The sequence below is a fragment of the Centruroides vittatus genome, unplaced genomic scaffold (genome assembly GCF_030686945.1).
Source record: "Centruroides vittatus isolate TY-2023 unplaced genomic scaffold, ASM3068694v2 contig_3167, whole genome shotgun sequence".
Taxonomy (NCBI): Eukaryota; Metazoa; Arthropoda; class Arachnida; order Scorpiones; family Buthidae; genus Centruroides; species Centruroides vittatus.
The window spans coordinates 19176-39597 of record NW_027122036.1 but is presented as its reverse complement, the minus strand read 5'-3'; the positions used below and the strand labels follow the sequence as shown (position 1 = coordinate 39597).

Sequence of the window (20422 nt, the reverse complement as noted above, 5' to 3'; positions counted from 1 at the left end):
TAAATTATAATACACACATTCTAAGGTTATTTTTTTAATGATTTTCTAGCATCAATTTTAGCATTTTTATGGTTTTCATTACCTTGTCAAAACATTAGCTTATATCATGATTTCAATTCATTTTATTATCAATAAATCGGTTACCACGGTTTATAAAGCTATAATTAACTAGCATGTGTAGAGGATTCGATCCAAGACCAGAACAATTAGCATACACCTCATATCCCAAATCTGCATTGGTGCATTCATCACTAGACTCAACAGATTTCATTGTTAAATCCCAAATTTTATTGGCAGAACCCTAGGGTTCTGCAAACATAAGTTGGAAACCACTGAACTTATAACCAAATGTAATCAAATAATCTAATGCATCTCTAAATGTTAATTTAATAATAAATTTAGAGAAAAAAAAGTCATTCAATTTTTTTTTTTAATCATCAATTGAGCTGAAATTTCTTAAAATTAAGAAAAAAGTTTAGTTTTTACTTATTTCAGAAAAGTAGTCATTCCAAATTGTTATTAAACTGTTCATCATATTGAGATAAATTTTCAAAAATAACATTTCTAGTTTAGTTAATAACATTCTATAATATTTCTAAAATAGCCCAGTTAATTATGATGATGGTTTGATTTCATATTAATACATCACACTTTTGGATGCTTATATATAAATAATATTTCTATTTTGCCTAAAAGAAAATGCTAACAGTAATACAATGATACCTATTTTTAATATTTATTTAACCACTTATGTTTTATCCAAATAATCAAACCTTGATCAGTACACATCATTTCTAAGTAATCTGTGATAACTTAGAAGTACATATTGTGCAGTTGTAGCAGAAGTTCACTATCACAAGCAGTAAATGTATCATGATCAAAAGGCACATAAAAAAATGAATAAAGGATTTTGTAAGTTTTTTTCTAGTTTCATTTCATGTTATTATTCTAATAATAAAAATATTAAAATTATTACTTTGTTAAAAGAGCAATTCTTTTTCTAAAACTAGAAGTCAATTCTCTATTTATTGTGTGTGAAATGATAATTTTAAAATAAATACAGTATAACCTCTGAATGGCAAACACCATCAGGACAGAAGTTTGTCTGCTATTCAAAGGTACAGTACATGCCAGTGGCCATATTATATTTTAACATAGTCATTATAAAGTGAATAATATGATGAATTGCAAAAATGTCAAATTTGTGTTAGGAATGTGAAAATTAAATATAATTAACGTATACATACAGTATATTAGTTATCTTTTCAGCCGTAAAAATCACATTTTAATTGAATTCTAAATAGCAAACAGATTGTATAGGATACTTTAATTAAATGGAACATAAAAATTACAACAAACAAACATTGATTAATTATTAATTCATCAAAAATGACCTGAGCAAAAGTAACAAAAATGAAAAATGAAACTGTTATTATGAACAAAAGGGTGAACAAAGGTTGGTTTAGGCAGAGTTTGAATGCTGAGTTATGAAGGCAATTTGCTAATCACTTCAATGAGTAAGAAATGTATTTGGTATTCTTGCACGTTATTTATGATCTAAGCCAGTGATTCTCAAAGTGGGGGTCGTGAAAAATATTTGGGGGGGGGGGTCGCTGAAAAATTGATGCCAGATCAATTTTTTCAAATATTTTATAAATTTACTATGGATTCATGTTTAGAAATAATAGAAATAAAAAATATATAAAATAATTTTTACTTAAATAAATTGCACAAATAAATAATAAAAATAATATAAATACAGTCAAACCTGTTTTTATGCGGGGGATAGGGACCGCATTAAAAAAGACGCATTAAAAAAAAATCGCACGAAACTTCACGAATGGCTGTAAAAAATAGTTTTCGCGACACAATTAAAAAATATTTTTTTATGCGGTCAACAGGGACCGCATAAAAAAAGTCTCACATAGAAAATAACTCAAAACCGTACGAAATAGAATTTATTGACAACAGATGTCAGCACTTGACTGCATCGTCTGGTCTATCGTCTGTTTTACATATTTTTGTCCAGGTGGTGTTTTGTTGACTTAAAAAGTAAATTATTTCATTTTTCGCATATTCATGCAATAATATTACTATAATAAGTGCATTTATGCTATAATAAGTTTATTTAGCTATAATAAGTCAACGTGAGACATGACGAATCGCACGAAACTAGTCGCCAACTATACCGCACAAATATAAAATCGCACAAAAAAAACCGCATAAATTAAAAATTCGCATTAAAAAAAATCGCACATAAAAAGAGCGCATAAAAACAGGTTTGACTGTATTTAAATATGAGCCTAACCCCCTCCCTCCGGGATGTTTTTTGACACATACTTATTCTTCGGGGGTCCTTTGAAATTTTTAAGTGCAGAAGGGGGGAATGCGGTCCAAAAAGTTTGAAAAACACTGATCTAAGCTACTAATAAAAATGGATATAATGATTTGTCTACTTTGTAGGTATAATTTTTTGAACATTTTTGCTTTTTTCAATAAATGATTTATTAAAAATTACTTCGGCCACCATAAAGCTGTTAAGATCATAAATTATGTCATAAATGAAAAAACCAAATATCTTCCTACACTTTAAAATGGTCAGTAAATTGCTTTCGTAACATGAGCTTTGAACTTTCACCAAATAAATACTGTTGTCTTAACCTTAAAACTGTTTCTTTTTCATTACCACTGGTACTATGGTTCTTGTTGACTGAATGAATAACTTTGGAGAAGTTTATGGTGTCTTGGTACCATAAGCGTAATTCCAACAATAAGACATACATATTAATGTTATTGAACTTCTGACAATAAATGGTGATTGACAACATAACCCAGATTAATCTTCTCTAACAGATAAAGAATATTGTTTGACTTTTTCCAACCTGCCCTCCTCCCCTATTCCTATTCGGGCTATGCTGAAAAGCAAGGCCGTCACAACTGTCTATTCTATTCCCCTATTCCTATTTTAAGCCAGTCTTTATTCATTGCCATGGTCAAAATTCATTCTCTGAAAGACTATTTGAACTGATACAAAATATTTTAAAACTAAAACAAATTAATTAATTAGTTCTTTCAGAATATTGAAGGCAGACTGTGATTCTGTAAGGTAGGTTGTGGACATTGATGTCCATTATTTAGACAAATATTATAGATGTCCTATTTGAAGAGTCTGGGGATTGTAAAAATATCAGTCAAGCAAAGGTGTCCACTATTCAAGTGTCTGTTAATGGAGATTTCACTGTACTACTGAGAGTTAAAGTTATCAAATAAAGTTTATTATGTTTACAATTGATATATGAGCCATTCACAGGCCAAATTGATTAACTCCATTTGTAAATCCTTGATATAATCATTATTATTACATTTTTTGCATAACTAATTTTTTATATTGTTACATTAAAGCTATGCTTTAATATGATAGTATATGAGAATACATTCTACAATGTTCATTTAAATTTAAAGCTTAATATAAATTATTTTTAAAAATTCTTTCTTTCTATCAATTTTCCAACTTTGTTTTTTGGAGTTAATCAATTTGGCAAGTGAGCAGCTCATATAATAGATTGAAATTAGCTTAAGAAAAATGAATGACAGCTTTTAGAAACAACTTTCAATAATCTTATAACATTATTAGTCTTCTTGGTTATTTTAGCTCATATTTGTAATTACGTATTTGTTTTTATGTATACACTTGATTGTGTTTAAGTTTATATACACGATAAATTCCTACAAACTTGACTTAATGTGAGTCAAGATGACAACAAGTTACCAAAAATGACAAGTTTTATAGAATAGCAATGATGATAGTTTAAATAGTGAAATTTTCATCAAAGTATTATACATACATATTAACTATGTAACAATAGAGACTCTTTTTATTTGTAGTTAAATTTTAATTAAAAAAACTATTTACTAATTCAGTGGCTACTTTTGAGTTAATGACATTCATGTCAATGTTTTGCAGTGGCACCTCAGAAAAAGGGTTAATAGGTGGAAATGATTCTATTATCAAGTGTTTCCAGTAAAGAACAATAAATTATTTAATCCTAGTGTATAGAGGTAAAAATTGAATTACATGTATTTTTTAGTTTTTTTTTTTGAATGACACAACAAGTTTTATAGAATGTCAAGTTATCCAGAATCAAGTTTCTGTGACTATAATGTGTATAAGTTTAAATACAATCACACATGTATAAAATATAAAATCATTCATATATATAAAATTATAGTCTATATTAAAGTTAAAAAAGTTTAATAAACATAACTTATAAAATTGATTCATTTCAATTTAAAATAGAATAAAAAAGGACCACAATAAGAATTCTATATTAGTAATTGCTCATACTGCTTTTACACTAATACTCTTTCCACATAACTATTAGAATTTAAAATACTAGTTATTTGTTAATAATCTACCACTAATAAAATTGATTATTTTCTAAAATGCAAATAATATATGCTAATTCTTTAATAAAATATTTAATGTGTCTTTATGTAACAACAGTTCAAACAATTACACGTACAAAAATTTTTGTACTCATTTAATACAGTCTGTACAAGAATTTTCTAGGTTTTGATTTTCTGAACTTCTTAAACAATATATTTTAGTTCAGTTTCCAATGCTAAAAGAAGTACTTTACTTAATATTAAAATATACAGTAATACCTCAACTTACGTGAACCCGGAGTTACGCGATTTTCAAATCTCGACGATTTGTCTTTTGTTTGAACGCCATGCAACTCTTGCTTTCTCACTCCCCCCACACTATTGTTCAGCTTACATGTTCGGAAATGTCGCACAGAATCGACGCATAGCTACAATTTATTTTGTGTTATTTATTTCTGTTTGTTATATCTACGGAGACTTGAGACTCTACTATGTCATCCAAACGAAGTAGAACTAATTCTTCTGCATCGAACAAGAAAAAAAAAACTTTATCTTTGGAATGTAAAGTTAACATTATTAAAGACTTCGATACAAAAATGAAAATTTGTGAATTGGCAAAGAAGTTTGATCTACCAGAATTGACTGTCAGAACAATTATAAAAGGTAAAGAAAAAATTCTCGAAAAATTCTTCTGTGAAAACTTGACAGAAGGCCTCAGTTCAATTGAAAAGGGGTTACAAATTTTAGAAAATATAGACTCCAACAAAGAGCGCATTTCTTCTACAAAACGAGAAATAAAAAAATTATTAGTGCGCTACGAGGAAATTTTGCGGGAGAAAAAAAAATCTTTGAGCCATCAGACAAATGTTAGATTTTATGAAGCCTTCTACATCAAAATAACTTCGGTTTACAATTTTAATAATATAATTTGTTATCAATATGTATTATCTAAGATTTTATTAAACATTTTTTTTCTAAATTATTGTTTTCTTTAGTCTCCGGCCCCAATTAATTAAAAATAATTTGTATGTATTTATATGCGAAATTATACCAACTTACGAAATTCAACTTACGTGGTTATTGCTTGGTTGCACCTATCGCGTAAGTTTGGGTATTACTGTATATTAAAAGAATCATCATCTCAATTCTACAAATGATTATTATTGACAGAACAAGAAAAGTTTATTTAGAATATTTTAAATTCTGTAACTTTAATTCATCTTGTTTAATTAAACTGTTTAATCTTTTATCATATTATATATTTTTGTATTTTGATGCATATGCACTCTTCCATGTTTTTAAGCAATACAAAACTATATATTAATCAAACAAAATATGATTTAACCTACTCTTTATACATAACAAAGCTGCAAAGTTATATATATGTTTATATATATTAATTATATCCTATTATTATGTAACATGTTAAAAATGTATTAAGTTTATCTGCAATTTGATTATTTTAAAGTGTCAGTTACAAAATAGCTTAGCTGACTGTGCACTTTACTTTTTAACATTCATCTACTTAATATTTTATGACTGTAATGGCACATTTTAATTATGTTAAATTCTAAAATCAATTCATTGTGTTTGAAGAGAGAAAACAGATAATGCTAAGCCAAGCAATTTTTCTACTATTTACTGAATATAAATATCAAATATAAAAATTTCTTTTAATTTCATGAAAAATAACACAAAATTTAGAAACAGTTGTTTTTCAAATCATTGGATATAGTATAAAAGTCTTTTTTTCTGAAAATTTAGTTCTAAAAATATCAGTAATTTAGTGTTAATTTATAGATATATACACACACACACACACACACTAATTTTTTTAAAAATTACAGCTGTTATTAAAATTTTGTTTAAAACATACCTCTATTATAAATTAATATAGCTTTAAAAGAGAAATCAGTTTCTCCTTGCTGAAAGCTACTTTAGAATTCTGCATCATTCTTAGTCACTTCTAAGTAAATAGTGAAAGGAACGTGATGTAAGAGATGGTTAGTGTTGCAAAACAATTCAAACATTTCCTAAACAAAAGTGCCACACCTCCTTAAGTGTATAATATCACTTTCACATATAACTTTAGTTTCTATTTTAAATAGAATCTTCTAGTTTCTTTTGTTTATATTATATACATATATTTGAATTGATATATATAAAATTGTATCAAAAATTACAAAAAACAACAGACTTTTTTTTAACAAATGTTTACAAATGTCATTTACAATTCTCAGAAAAAGTAACTAATCTAACCTACAATCAACATATTTAACATTAATATTTATACTCCAAAAAGAAAATCAGATTTAGAAAGATATAAATTTAAGTGCAAAATGAAAACTAGAAATTAAACAAATATACCATTCAGTAGTTCTTTCTGTAATAATCTATAACACATCAATACATCAGCTTTTCTCTCTGCATGCCATATCAGAAATCCTGATGTCGGCAATCACCTGGCGCAGGTTAATAAGTGGTTAGTTAAGGCGCCAAGGTGTATCCTGGGGGAAGTTACAACCAGAGTGGTTCCCCGTTGCCTTCTCTGGTGCACGATGTTACTTGAGGGAAAATGTCTTCTGGGAGGTCTTGTAAGGGAAACTGGCCACTATTCAAGTGTTACAAACGTGGAGAAAACCCGGAAAATTTCACATAGCCAGCCCGTCCGAGCACAGTGCGAACCCACGACCGAACTCCCAGTGTTTAGCGACAGAACCGCTCAGCCACTGGTAGGCACATCAGCTTATTGGAAGGGATAGTCATGCCATGTGCCAGCACAAATTACTTAATGTTTGTTTGTTTGTTTTTTTTTTGTGAGAATGAATATCATCATCAGAAATTTTTAGAAAGTTATTATTTAAGGACTTCATAAAACAAACACACATTTATTATCGCAACCACAAACTGACAATTAATGATTAGAAAAAGCATTATTATTAGTACAATTTTATCTACTACTTTAAAAATATAATTATGCCAACAAATCATTTTTAGTAGTTTATATTATATATACAGTAATTTTATTAAAACAAATATTTAACTTTCACTTTAAGTACAGAAATCATACATACTGAAAAAAGATAATTCAGCATCAAAAAGTAAATAAAATATATTAGATTTTATCTTGTTTGAACATTCCTAATTACGATGCAAGCAAAATTTTATTATATCATCTGCAGCGAAAAAGATACCTGAAAAACACATCCAAAGTATAAAAATCTTTCTATATAATGTAACACAGCTTTGTTTAAATCAATACACTGCACAATTACTATTCTTAGGTTCCTATTGCTTAATACTTTGTTACATGTAGTGAAAGTTTTATATTATACATATCTCTTTAGACAGATACCAAAGAAACATTTTTATCTAAATTTTATACTTAATTCTCAATTTTAAATCTTTTTAAGCTAGAATAGATTTAACCTTGAAGCAAGGAATAACTAAATCAGTGTGGAGTTTAGTTGATGATAAACCAAATTAAAAATCCACAAATTTTAAACTGAATATATTTTCTTCATTATGATAAAAAATTAAATAATGATCTTTTTGTACAACAGTCATATGAAATTATATAATATTAGAAATTATTGTAAATTTATGGAAAATTCTTGAATAATTAATGTTCAAGATCTACATTCATAAAAGAGAAATATACGACAAAAGCTAATAATAGTTAATAGCATTTAATTAACAAATACAATCCAGTATCCAAGTTTGTGTATTGATCCAATAAATTTTAAAGTATAGAGTGCTGCTTTTTTGGTCCTGTAACAAACAGAACTGTCAGATTTAGTGATTTATCACAGAGTGACTATGTTAGTGTAATGGGCAACAAAAACATTGATGAATAGGAACTAAATGCAGTGATTTTTTAAGGCATTATATCTTTTTATTATTTATTATAAGCATTAAATCTTTAAACACATACAGAGAATAACTGCCTCTCATTATTGACTGCCAATGAATCTGAATGATTATTCATTTTATTATTATTACTCTCTTTTTTCTTGAATTATCACTTGTCTACTTAAACTACTATTTAATCAATTATAACCTTTATAGAAAAACTGTCAAAGTAAATATTTATGGATTAAGTTTATAGATCAAGCACTCTTATTTCTCCCATATGAAACTACTTTTTCATTGCAGATGCTCCTATCAAAACACTTTTAAGAACAATTCTAACAAATAGTAATCTCTTACAGTACTTATTTACTTCTATAACTGATAAAATAAAATATTTGTAGAAACCATGTTAAACTTTATATTTATCAGATTTAAAAACTAAAGTCAAACAATTTCCGGATTAAATCAGGCTATATACTACTGCTACTATTAATAATTAAATAGCTTGCTTTTATAGCCTGATCTAATCTAGCAATCTTTTGGCTTCAACTATCAAACTTAAAAAGATTTATATTTTTAAAAAACCAAAAGTAATATTTTTAGTTTAATCTTTCATTTTTATAACAATAACTTGAAGATTATTATTATATTATTTGCTTTTTGTCCTGTTTTATTATTAATATTCTTACTGGTAGTAGCTACTAATTTTCTATTACATCAAAAGACTTATCATATAAATCAAATGTTACATGAAATTTTGGAAATACAATTATACATAAAAAAATCAACTGGTGAAGGTTATTGGCAAACCTAAAACATATATACTGGTTTAATAAAAAATCTCTTAATCAACTTTCAAATTAAAGAACTGTGGTGTAATAAGTCTTTGAAGTAAAAGAAAATTAGTAGCTAGTTAGAAAATCAGCTATTTTCTACATTTTCCTATGTATATTATTGATAACTTTAAACTATATTTAAATTTACCTCTCTCCTACACTAAAGATGACAGTTAAATACATCATGCAAACCCTATAACTTTAGCAATTAAACATTGATAAAAACAGATGTTTTCAGCCTCCAAAGCCATCTTCAGGCATCATTCCAAATAAGATGAGTAATATTTGAAATCCCCAATGGTTTTTTCATCTAAGTCACTCTATAGAAGAAAGAAATTAAAGATAAACAGTGCACTGTTTGAAACTAGCAAAAACCATTGCTGGTCTTCATTTCTACAGTAGAACAATGCTTTGGAATTTTAAAGGTGATAGCTAACATTCGAAACATAATATTAAAAAAAAATTAAAAATAAAACAACAATAATAACAAATGCCAAATCAACCACTACTCAAAAACATGACTGTACAAAAATTAGGAAAGAAGAAAAGGGTTATGCACTATGGCACTTTACATATGCAACTTGACTTGGGGTAACTATGTACTATGGGGTAAAGCTTATATAATATGCCCCACAAGAGGAATCTGTTTAAAGCAAGTAATTTGAAATAACTTTCCACTTGCTCTAAGTAAGGTCATGAAGGACTCATATACGAAGGACAACTGTATTAATTTTAAAAATCATATCATTTGCACAACATGGGAAATATATTTTTAAGTGATAGTTATGGTTTGGCATTAATTGTTATGTTTATTTTATTTTTTGAACAGTGCCTTTTGAATTTGGTTTAATTCTTTTAAATTCCAAGGCACTGTTCAACTATGGAAATGGAAGATTCGTGAAATCTGCAATGGTTTTATTTTCTGGTTTTAAACATTGGGTATCTTTAATTGTTTTCTTCTGTGGAACAACTGATGTTTGAAATCAAACAGTTTTTTCATTTTATCATCTTACTAGCTGACCTGGCCATGCGTTGTTGTGGCTCAAAATGTATCTATCATAAATGTGTAACACTTCCTCCGTGGGGGGAATTTCAAAAAAATCCCTTCTTAGTGTACATTCTCTTGACGTACCCTATTAAAACGTAATTAAAAACCGCATGTAAAATAGTATAATAGAAGCAGAGTACTTCACAGTAAGCCTTAATCCTGTCCCTCTCCCCCAGTCGGGAGAATTTCAACATGTATATTATATAAACACACATGCGTATTCGAATGCAACATTGTGTCAAAATTTCAAAGGAATCGGTAGGAACAAACAAACGTTATATTTTATTTATATAGATAGATAGAAAATGATCTGCTTTAGTCCATTCTCACAGAAAAGCAAACTTAGGTCGTCGAAAGTTAGCGCCATCTGTTGGACATAAAAGCCTTAATCCATATATAAATATATTTTTGAAATGGGGGAAATGGTGGTCTTCACATATGCCAGAAACCTTCACGGGTGTGTATTAAACAATTTCCCAAAGTTTCATGGCAATTGGATAAATGGTGTGGTATAATGCATGAAGAACAAACACAAAAACAGACAGGCAGACACATTCGTTTTTATATATATAGATTTGAAACAATACCTGAATATAGCTTTTAAGAGGCTGAAAATAATTTGATTTTTATCAATGTTTAATTGCTAAATAAATAAGATTAATGTGATCCATTTATCCTTCTCCTTTGAATAACTAATAAATTAAACAAATATGATTATTAAAATCCAGAAATATATACGATTTAAAATATTTATTAATTAATTAAATCATATTTAATAAATAATGGATTTATTATTTAATAATAGACCTTATAAAGGTACAAATTATAAAGTTTTCTAAACAGTTTAATTATTAATCCTAACAACTATCAAGAGTATTTAAATTCATATATGTGTTTTTATTTTAAAATTAAGATTAATAGAAATTTTACAAAATTTCAATGTTGAGAGTTATCTGATAATATTCAAATATTGAAAAATCTTCAATGTAATCATCAATTGCTATTTATCAATCATGCTTAAGAATTAATTTATATTTGAATCTAAGTCAATTTTTAAGCACGACTTGTGGTTTCATATGAGATCCATTATAGTTACAATTTAATAATTTATGTTTCTAACCATATTGTTTTATTAACCAATACTTAAGAACAGTTATTGTGTAGTATATTGATTTTAAGCTGTGCATCATTATATAGAAAGATTTTATACTTTGGATATGTTTTTCAGGTATATTTTTCACTACAGATGATATAATAAAATTTTGCTTGCATCATAATTAAGAATGTTCAAACAAGATAAAATCTAATGTATTTTGTTTACTTGTTGTTAACATTTGTATATATCAGCATCTAAATAAAGATAGATTGTAATTCGTGCTTAATTATAAAGTACGATTCCAATTTTGGTAAATTCTAAAATAAAAATTTATCATCAAAACAAAATTAGAAAAAAGTTTCTTTGGTAATTTTTAAGAATTCTATCTGCTTAAAAACTTCCAGATAAAGACAAAATTATACTTATTTTGTAAGCTAGAATATAGTTTACAAAGATTAGAGTGCACCAATATAATTTAATTTTGATTACTGTAGAAATATGATAAATGCACTTTTTACAGAAGGCAGAAGTTCAACACAATCAGATTATAAACTAATTTACCAATTCATCAACATTATGTTAGTATTTTTTTATATTCTTCATTAATTCTTCAAAAGTAAATTGAGTATTTTTTGTGTTAATATTTAACAGCCATATATGATTATTGTTCAAAATTACATGTTCTGTTTAAAATTTTGAATGGTTTAACAACAAGATTACTGAATAAACAAAATTTGATATCATTTTAGATTATTTTATTTGTAGTAAATTTGTTTAGGATAATCACACTTTGCTGTAGTAATAATTTTAGATTCACTTAAAATGAAAAAAAAGGTGAAACTAAATAATAAATACTTTTGCTAAAATTTAAAAATGAAAAATTTCATATTTTTGTATTAATTGAAACTTACTTTTTTTTTAAACTTGGACCATTCCATGTCAAGTGATCAAATCACATCAACTGATCATCAGATTTTGCTCAAATTATGTGTAGCATCCTAGATAGTCAGGTGAGGTGACTTGATCACTTGACATGGAATGATCATTTACACAAAATAAAACTGTATATTGTTATATTTAAAGTATTTTGACTCTGAATGTAATAAGAAAGATGATTAAATAAACTGATTTCTACAACTTATTTTTGATTTTCCAATGTCAATTAGCATAAAACTTAATAAAAAAGATGGTCCTATTTAGTTTGTTCCGAATAAACATGTCAAGGTAGCTAAAACTAAAACAGTTTAAATGTTTCAAAAACATCATTGCAAATTAAAGAGGATTTCTTATTATATTAGTTGTATTCTATGTCAAAATTTACAACATTTTTTTTTTGTTTTATTCAACAAAAATTATAAACTAGTTATTTATATCAGATGTCAATGGAATTCTGTTATAACTATAGTCATCTCTATACAAAGAATGATTTTTCCCCTCTTGTAGAAAAACCGGGATTATAGAACACTACCAAATCTAGGAGTGATCTTTGATAAAATAGTCTGCTCTAAAATTTCCCTTATATGCATCTATAACCTTTCTCAGAAAACAAATGGAGTTAATGTTCATTAGTCTACATATGAATGTGGAATTATTTTCCCTTGCATTACAAATCAGAACATATATTTCTATATTTCTACCTGTATCTAATAATAATAATAATTATATATATATATATATATATATATATATATATTTAGTTATATATATATTATGTTTAAACTGTTATAATCTGCTTGAAATTTCAACACTTTTGCAAGAAATACAAGATGATAAAAAATAAAACAAAAAACAGCATATAATATCATATGATGTAATATATTTTCAAAACTTTTATTCTGTTCTATTTTACTGTATTTACTGCCACTACCTTTATTGCTTAGCTATGGCAATGGAGTGATATACATCTGCAATCCATCACATCAACTCCATTCTTATTCTGAAAAATACTATAGTTAAGTCAGACACACCTAAAACTTAGCCACATCATCTTAAAAGGTCCTCTCACTGTTCACCCAGAGAAATGTTAAAATTTATATATATTTAGTAAACAGTTTAGTTTTGCTGGAGTGAATCATGCAGCATTGATCATGTGCTGTAAATATACATCAGAGACTAACCTCCCGTTGGCAACATACCTCATACCATGTAAGCTTTTTTTAATTCCTTTTATAAAAAGAAAAACACTAATTTTAAACAGGTTTGAAATTTCAGTATTTTGATTTTAATTTTTTTTTATAGATTTTCACAAGTCATTCAACACAAACAAATTTCAGAAAAATATATCTCAAGGAATCTTTCTGTATCCTAGCTTCCTTTGGTCTTTTGCTTATATAGAGATAGCCTATAAACCTAACAAACTAACATGATGCCAAAGATATCTGAAAAAGTCTTTCAAAATATTTATAGCAATTTATGAAAATTATCAAAGTTCAGGATTTTAGTTAAACTGTTTTTTTTAGAAACTTTAAAAATTTTCATATATTTGATAAAAATAAAAATTTAAATGAAGGAGGGAGATTTATCAAAATATATAGATTTTAGTAATATAGTTTCAGTTATGGTTAGACAAGCTGATTTTTCTAATCTATTATCAACTAAAAAATTAGATCATTAATTATAAAATCAGAAAATGAAAATTTATCTAGTCATGTAAAAATCTTTACTGTTACACATTTATATAATAATAAATTATTATTATTATTATTATATATTAAGATATTTTGTTAAATTAATGAAATGTTTTTAAATAAGTGTAGCATAACTGGTAGATTATAATTTATTTGATCAAAAATAAAACTAATCTTAAAAGAAATTTATCATCATTAATGTCAAAAGTTCTTTAATATTCATGCATATACATGGTATTATAAGTTTACTGTACAGCAATCTGTGAAATATGAAAAATTGATAATAAAAATGCATTTTAAATTTAAGTTATCATTAACTCAAGTTTTATCTCATCTAGTTTTTTACATTTATCACTTAGAATAATGAAGTAGAGAAACAATCAATGCAATCAAACTTGCATAAAAATTCAAATAATTCTTTGTATATTGGACAGAATGTTTAAGATTTGGAACCAAAAAAATTATATTTGATTTTAAAATGTCAAGTACCCTTTGAAAGAAAACCAATTCAAGTTTGATTTTTCATTCTTAAAAATGAATTTCTTTTTAATACTAAACCTTTTATTTTTTAAAATTATTTTTATTATACATTATATGCATTAAGATTAGCATGTTATTACTTGCATTTTTTTTTATTCATAAATGTGTACAGGTATACCTCGAGTTACGTCGTTTCTGATTATACGTCGTTTGTCAAAAAAGTATATGGAAAAATAAAAATCAAGTTTAAGTCAGTTTATTTGACTTTAAATCCGTCCGCCACAAACACTGAAGTCGTAATATCACTAGAAAAGCATTGAAGCACACAAAATCATATTAAAATATGTACATTTATAATAAATGTTAATATAATCATCATAAATCCTAGAGAATGAAACATGAAAACATCCGTGTTTGTGTTGTCGTCTTATTTAGCAGTCTTTAAGTGCTCATTATTGGCGTTTCCTCCATTATTGGCATTTAGTTACAACAAAAGTTGAAACTATGACTTACGTCGTAACTACACAAGTAATTTCGACTTACGTCGCCTCTCCTGGAACCAATTACCGACGTAAGACGAGGTATACCTGTAACTTTGTGTCTTTCCTACTAGTTTCATTTAATAATTTATTAATCTCATTACTATGAATAATATATGTCTTCTTAATTTACATCACATGTCAAACATTTCAACATTTTTTAAAATGTTTTTTTCATATTTTTACTACCTTTATCACATATGCAAGTAAGAATCATAGCAAAATTCACACAAAAGAAGAGAGCACATTTCAATGATTAAATCAAGCCAAATGTTTTCTACTTGAAAGCATTAATGTAAGTTGCTAATTTTTGAAGTTTGAGAAATTGAAAATCAAATATAGCTATTTGCACATCATAGTTAAGTTAATTCAGCTTGTTTACAAATAAATTTCTAAGTGAATCTATCTGCATTTGTCCAGTAAGTGATACTCTCATAAATGCATCAATTTTTTTTACATAAAAGTAATAAAATTTAAAGATTGAATTGATAAACAACACTAACATTATCAATGATAGAAATATACTATTGTTTTCAGAACAGATCAGAATGAAATATATTTCACTTTAATATTGAGTTATTTAATGAACAGTTATCTAAAAAATTGATTTTCTTGAAATCTTTATTTTTGATGATAATAATATTATAGTAAAGGCTTATAATAATAATAATAAAAACATATTTTAAAATTTCAATGTATATACTTTACCTGATCAAAATCTGATACTTTGATACAAATTAATAAATCTTGGCACCATGTACAGTACCTTTTCATGTTTGATTAGAATAATGTAACTGAAATTGAATATGAATTATGAATAGTGGCTTATTAAGAACATATATCAAATGACAATATAATTTATACCATCTTATAGGCCTAATACATGTAATATGAGTTATTGACAAAAAACAGATTTTGTAGATCTCTGGTTATTATTAAATTCAATGGAAGATTATATGATCTATTCAAATTTATTTGGAACAAACATGAACAATTTTAAATGTATTGACTTGACTATAAAATACTTAAAAAACATCAATGTTCCCAATTCATTGATTTCAGAGAATTTTAAAGTTTTGAAATTCAAACTTAAAGAATTTAGTATTGTATATTCTGAGATGCCATGAAGTGTTGATACTAGACACTGGACTTTTTCACATTCACTTTATTAAAATATAATTTAAAGGATGACACAGTTTCAACAGAGAATAATTTAGTATTAATTAAAATTATATTTATGTGTTTCTTTAATGTAATGAATATAAAATAAATCTTAGTTGTATATAAATTAATTATTATGCCATTGTGTCCTTTCTATCTTAATTTAAAATTTATTCAGGTGAACTAAATAAAAAATGTTATTTATGATCTGTAAGACTAAATATCTGCATCCATACTTTCCAGTATAATAAGTCCTGTTGATATATAAAAAAGTACTAGTATACAAAATAAATTTTAAATTACTTAGTTGTATATAACATTTAGTATTTGCTATTAATTAATTAAATGTCTTCATGTATCTATACATTGATACTAAATACATCTCAATATCTCAACATGTAACACTCATTAATGTTTAAAAATTATTTCAAAAATTTTTGCAATAGTAATAACAACATCAATTTTATGAAATATTTTATTTTTAAGATGACTCACTTATTTCAAAAATTCTGGACTTTCCTTTTAATGAGATTATGTTTAGTAGTGTGACATACAATTACATGAATGAACTTGAATTGTTATAAATGTGATAAATTCATTTAAGGTTATTTTGGTATATTTAGTTGACAAATTTTGTGGTATTCAATTAAAACTGTTATTAAAATTTTTACACAAAAAAAACTTTACATACCTTAAACTTTAATTCTAAGATACTAGCAAAAATAAATATTTTAAAATGTACCGAAGTAAGCAAAAAATACAGTTGATTTTGATGGTGAAACGATTCTGATCATTAACATAATTTTGAAAATTCTGTATTTAACATTCCAAAATCCATAAAGCATAATATTTATATCATTAGGAATAGCAAAGTTATATAATGCACAGATTAGTTTATAATGGTAAAAATAAACAAGATAAAAAATGATATATATATAAATTTGGATTATTATTATTGTTTTTTTGATTAACTATTTCTAATTTAATAGTGTGTGTTTTGATTAACATACAACATAATAAGTAGTATATAAAATATAATGTAACACTAACTAGTAATGCAAATCATCCGAAAACACTAATTTAAATTCAAAAATAATTCATTGAAAAACAGATGAGAAAAAGACCATTAAAAGTTTTAAAATCATTTCTATTTAAAATCCATATACATTTGTTTCATTTATAATAAAAAGTATTCGGAACAAAAACAAAATTTATACAATGTAACAACAAGCTGGCAATGCTAATTATTTTTTTCTCACTTAATGAGAAAAAATTAATGAATCCAAGTTCAAATAATATTTTTTATTGTATTTTTTTGAAATGAATAATAAAATAAATATATTATGCATTATTGTTCACTATAACTACATCAATGCGAGGAAAAGCATTAAAAAAAATTTGATTAATGATTAATAATATATAATTTGATTAAAAAGTTTGCTTTATAATACCAAGAAGTTTAATTTAAAAATAAATTTTAAATTTCTTATTACTTCCTGTTAAAACATTTTTATTTTTGACATTGAAAATAATTTATAAGTAAACATTCTTTTGTTTTTTTTTAAATATTTAAAATTTTCATTCATAAATGTTTATACACATTTTAGGGATTAATTGTATTCTTTAAGCACCATCACTTTTTAAAAGGCAAGATAAAATCTTATTATAAAAATACATTTAACCATTTATTTTCATAATATTCTTCCAAAATTTCATATTATTTATCCAAAATCACAGATACAAAGTACAAGAAAATAATCACACCGAAATAATATTGTTTTGTCCCTTTGAAATCGCTGATGACGTTTCTACAAGTATAATCTTGTTTTTTTGTACAGTATACAGGATAAGCTTCATTAATAAGGTATCTTTTATTGTTAAAGCCATTATACCGAATTCATTAATTTATTAATATTCTAACAATCCTACATATTTAACACTGTACTAGAAAAAAAGGATTACAATTACGATTCATATCCATTTGAATACAGTCTGCCGAACTCAAATTATTTAGCGTGTAACACGTGTAGATTTATTCATAAATTTCGTACACACGTAAAGGAGGAAAATGCCTAACATATTATTACGTCAAATATTCTTAAATTTTTCTTAAAAATTCAGAAATACGAAAATGCAGAGTGTAATTTTAATATAGGCATATTTCCTTTCTCGTAGGTGTATTTAAGTTATATTTAAAGTTATATTTTTGATTTCAGAGGTAGACGATTCGGTTAACATTTTGAATAACCGTAAACGCGTATAAAGCACTTTTGTAACTCAGTTACGATTTCTAATTCCATTACATCTCATCTTCTCGTGTCACGAATACATAACCAGAAACTAAACTCAAAATTTAATTTAAAAATAAGCGGAAAAAAAAAAGCATTTCGAATTACTCAATTATTAAATTTAGAAATGGATTATGCTTGCCAACAGCTGATGGAAAAACATTTAGGAATGAATAAAAATAAACGAATAAAAAAAAACTAATTTGCTTGTAAATTTTTTTCTTGAATTATTGCAATTGGATACATTTGAATAATTCTAGATAAATTTTAATTCTATAATTGATGTTTGAAATAAGTGGTGGGGGGAGTTCTCCTCCTCCTCGTCGAGTTTATTCACGTTTTGTTTTAAGTAAATTAATTTTAAAAAAATGAAATTATCTGTTCGATATCAAATTTACTATCGAATTATCAGTAATTGTATTTATCGAAAAGATAGAAAAGGTCATATAATATGTTTTAAGTCCCGGTTTAAATAATTAACATAATTATACCCTTACACGGTTTAATTGTAATTAAACACGAAGAAATTCACACACGAAAATAATCTGTTTCGAGCAAAACAACAAACCTTATATTTCCGGAAGTCCTTTTTAATGAATGGAGTTGTTAGGCCTAAATCTAACTCTAGAACCGTTTCCTGATATTTAACCAAACGTATATTAAAACCGAATAGAACTTCTCACCTGTAATATATCGTATCGGATCCAACGAATTAAAGAAGAAAAAACCGAAAGACAATTCTAACGAAGGTCTTTCTCGTTCTTTTTCTTTTTTTTTTAACCAACGACGCAATCCACTTCTGTTAAGCCTAACCACATCGCGTCCGTTGCTTCGAACGTAGCCCAGCCCAGCGGAATAGCCTCGAACCCGTGCACCTTTCCAGATAAACGGCGTTTTAAGATGGAAATCTCATTTTAACGGGAAGGTATGCTTATGAAAGGTTGGAAGTATGGCGTATTCGTTGGGAGTGTTGTAAGTTTCATTGGTTTAGCAATTTATCCAATCATCATTTATCCGTATTTCCATATCGACGAATATAGTAAGTGTATTGTTTTTATTTTTTTTTATTTGTTGTGTTTTGTAATTGTGACGTCGTCTTGACGACTTTTTTTCTTGTTTATTTTCAGAGGAAATCCAGAAAAGAAACAGAAGGAATATTGATCAAGAAGCTGTTCAACCTGGCGGTATGTTGTGTTGAATTGTTTATTTATTATCTTTTTTTGCAAGTATCTGTTATTTTACAGGCTCGGTTTGTTATTCCTGTTTGAACATTGTGAGTGGTTTGCTGCAAAATCATCCTGTTACTTGAAATAGAAACAGAGTTTACAATGCTCTTAAGTAGTTGCATTTAATGGTGGTGTGGCTTTAGTTTAGAGAGTATCTTAAAATAGATGAGATGGTACGGTGGCGCGTAACTTTGTGGGGCACGGGCAAATCTGAATTAGGTGGCTCCGTGTACAGTGTCAATTTCAAATGTTTCCCCTGGTATTCTCATTCATTTTTTAACACTGTCTCTAGCGGGTTAAGTTCTGCACTGCACTCTGCACCACGCTGGCAATCTAAGGCCCGACTTTAAATTTCAATATTCTTACTACAGTAATGAGTTTTACGTGCAATTCTTCTATTTGAAGCGTAAGTATATAGTACTAAAACACTTTAAGAAGATTCTGTAAAGTGTTTTAGTACTATATAGTAATGAGTTTATAAAAGATTGATTTGGGGCCCCTTGTCGGTGGAGACTGGGTAATTGCACTTTTTGCTCGTAGGATAATGTGCCACTAAGATGGTAAGATTCTAGTTTTCAAAGAGGGGATGGCAAATCAATAGGACAATTATTGCAACTTATTTTGCAGTTTGATTATTATATGTTTCTTTATATGTAATAGATCGTACAGTAATTAATGTAAAAACAATGTGATTTGGAAAGAAGTTTAATTGCAGTTTTACTTTTATGTTAAGAATTTAAGAGTTTTTGCTTTAGGATTTTTGTAAACTGTGTAGTAATATATATATTTTTTTCTTATATTGCTACTACTGTTTAAATGAAATTTAGATTGCAACCAGGTGCTTGAGGACAGACTTGTACATAAGTTAAATAAACACTGTAGC

The 20422-nt window shown here is 26.6% G+C and overlaps 1 protein-coding gene across 2 annotated transcripts in view; it reads right to left on the bottom strand.

The window, feature by feature from the left end:
- The window catches only part of LOC136973392 (probable protein phosphatase 2C T23F11.1), a 51656-nt gene extending 32289 nt beyond the window's left edge, over positions 1-19367 (bottom strand). The window contains exons 1-2 of one of the 2 annotated variants that reach the window (XM_067268115.1): positions 18997-19367; positions 15573-15658 (exon numbers count right to left, since the gene is read on the bottom strand). The gene's annotated coding sequence lies outside the window, so the exon portion shown is untranslated. The remainder of the gene's footprint in view (positions 1-15572; positions 15659-18996) is intronic. The other variant, XM_067268114.1, reaches the window with a different exon arrangement.
- Positions 19368-20422: the final 1055 nt, after the last annotated feature.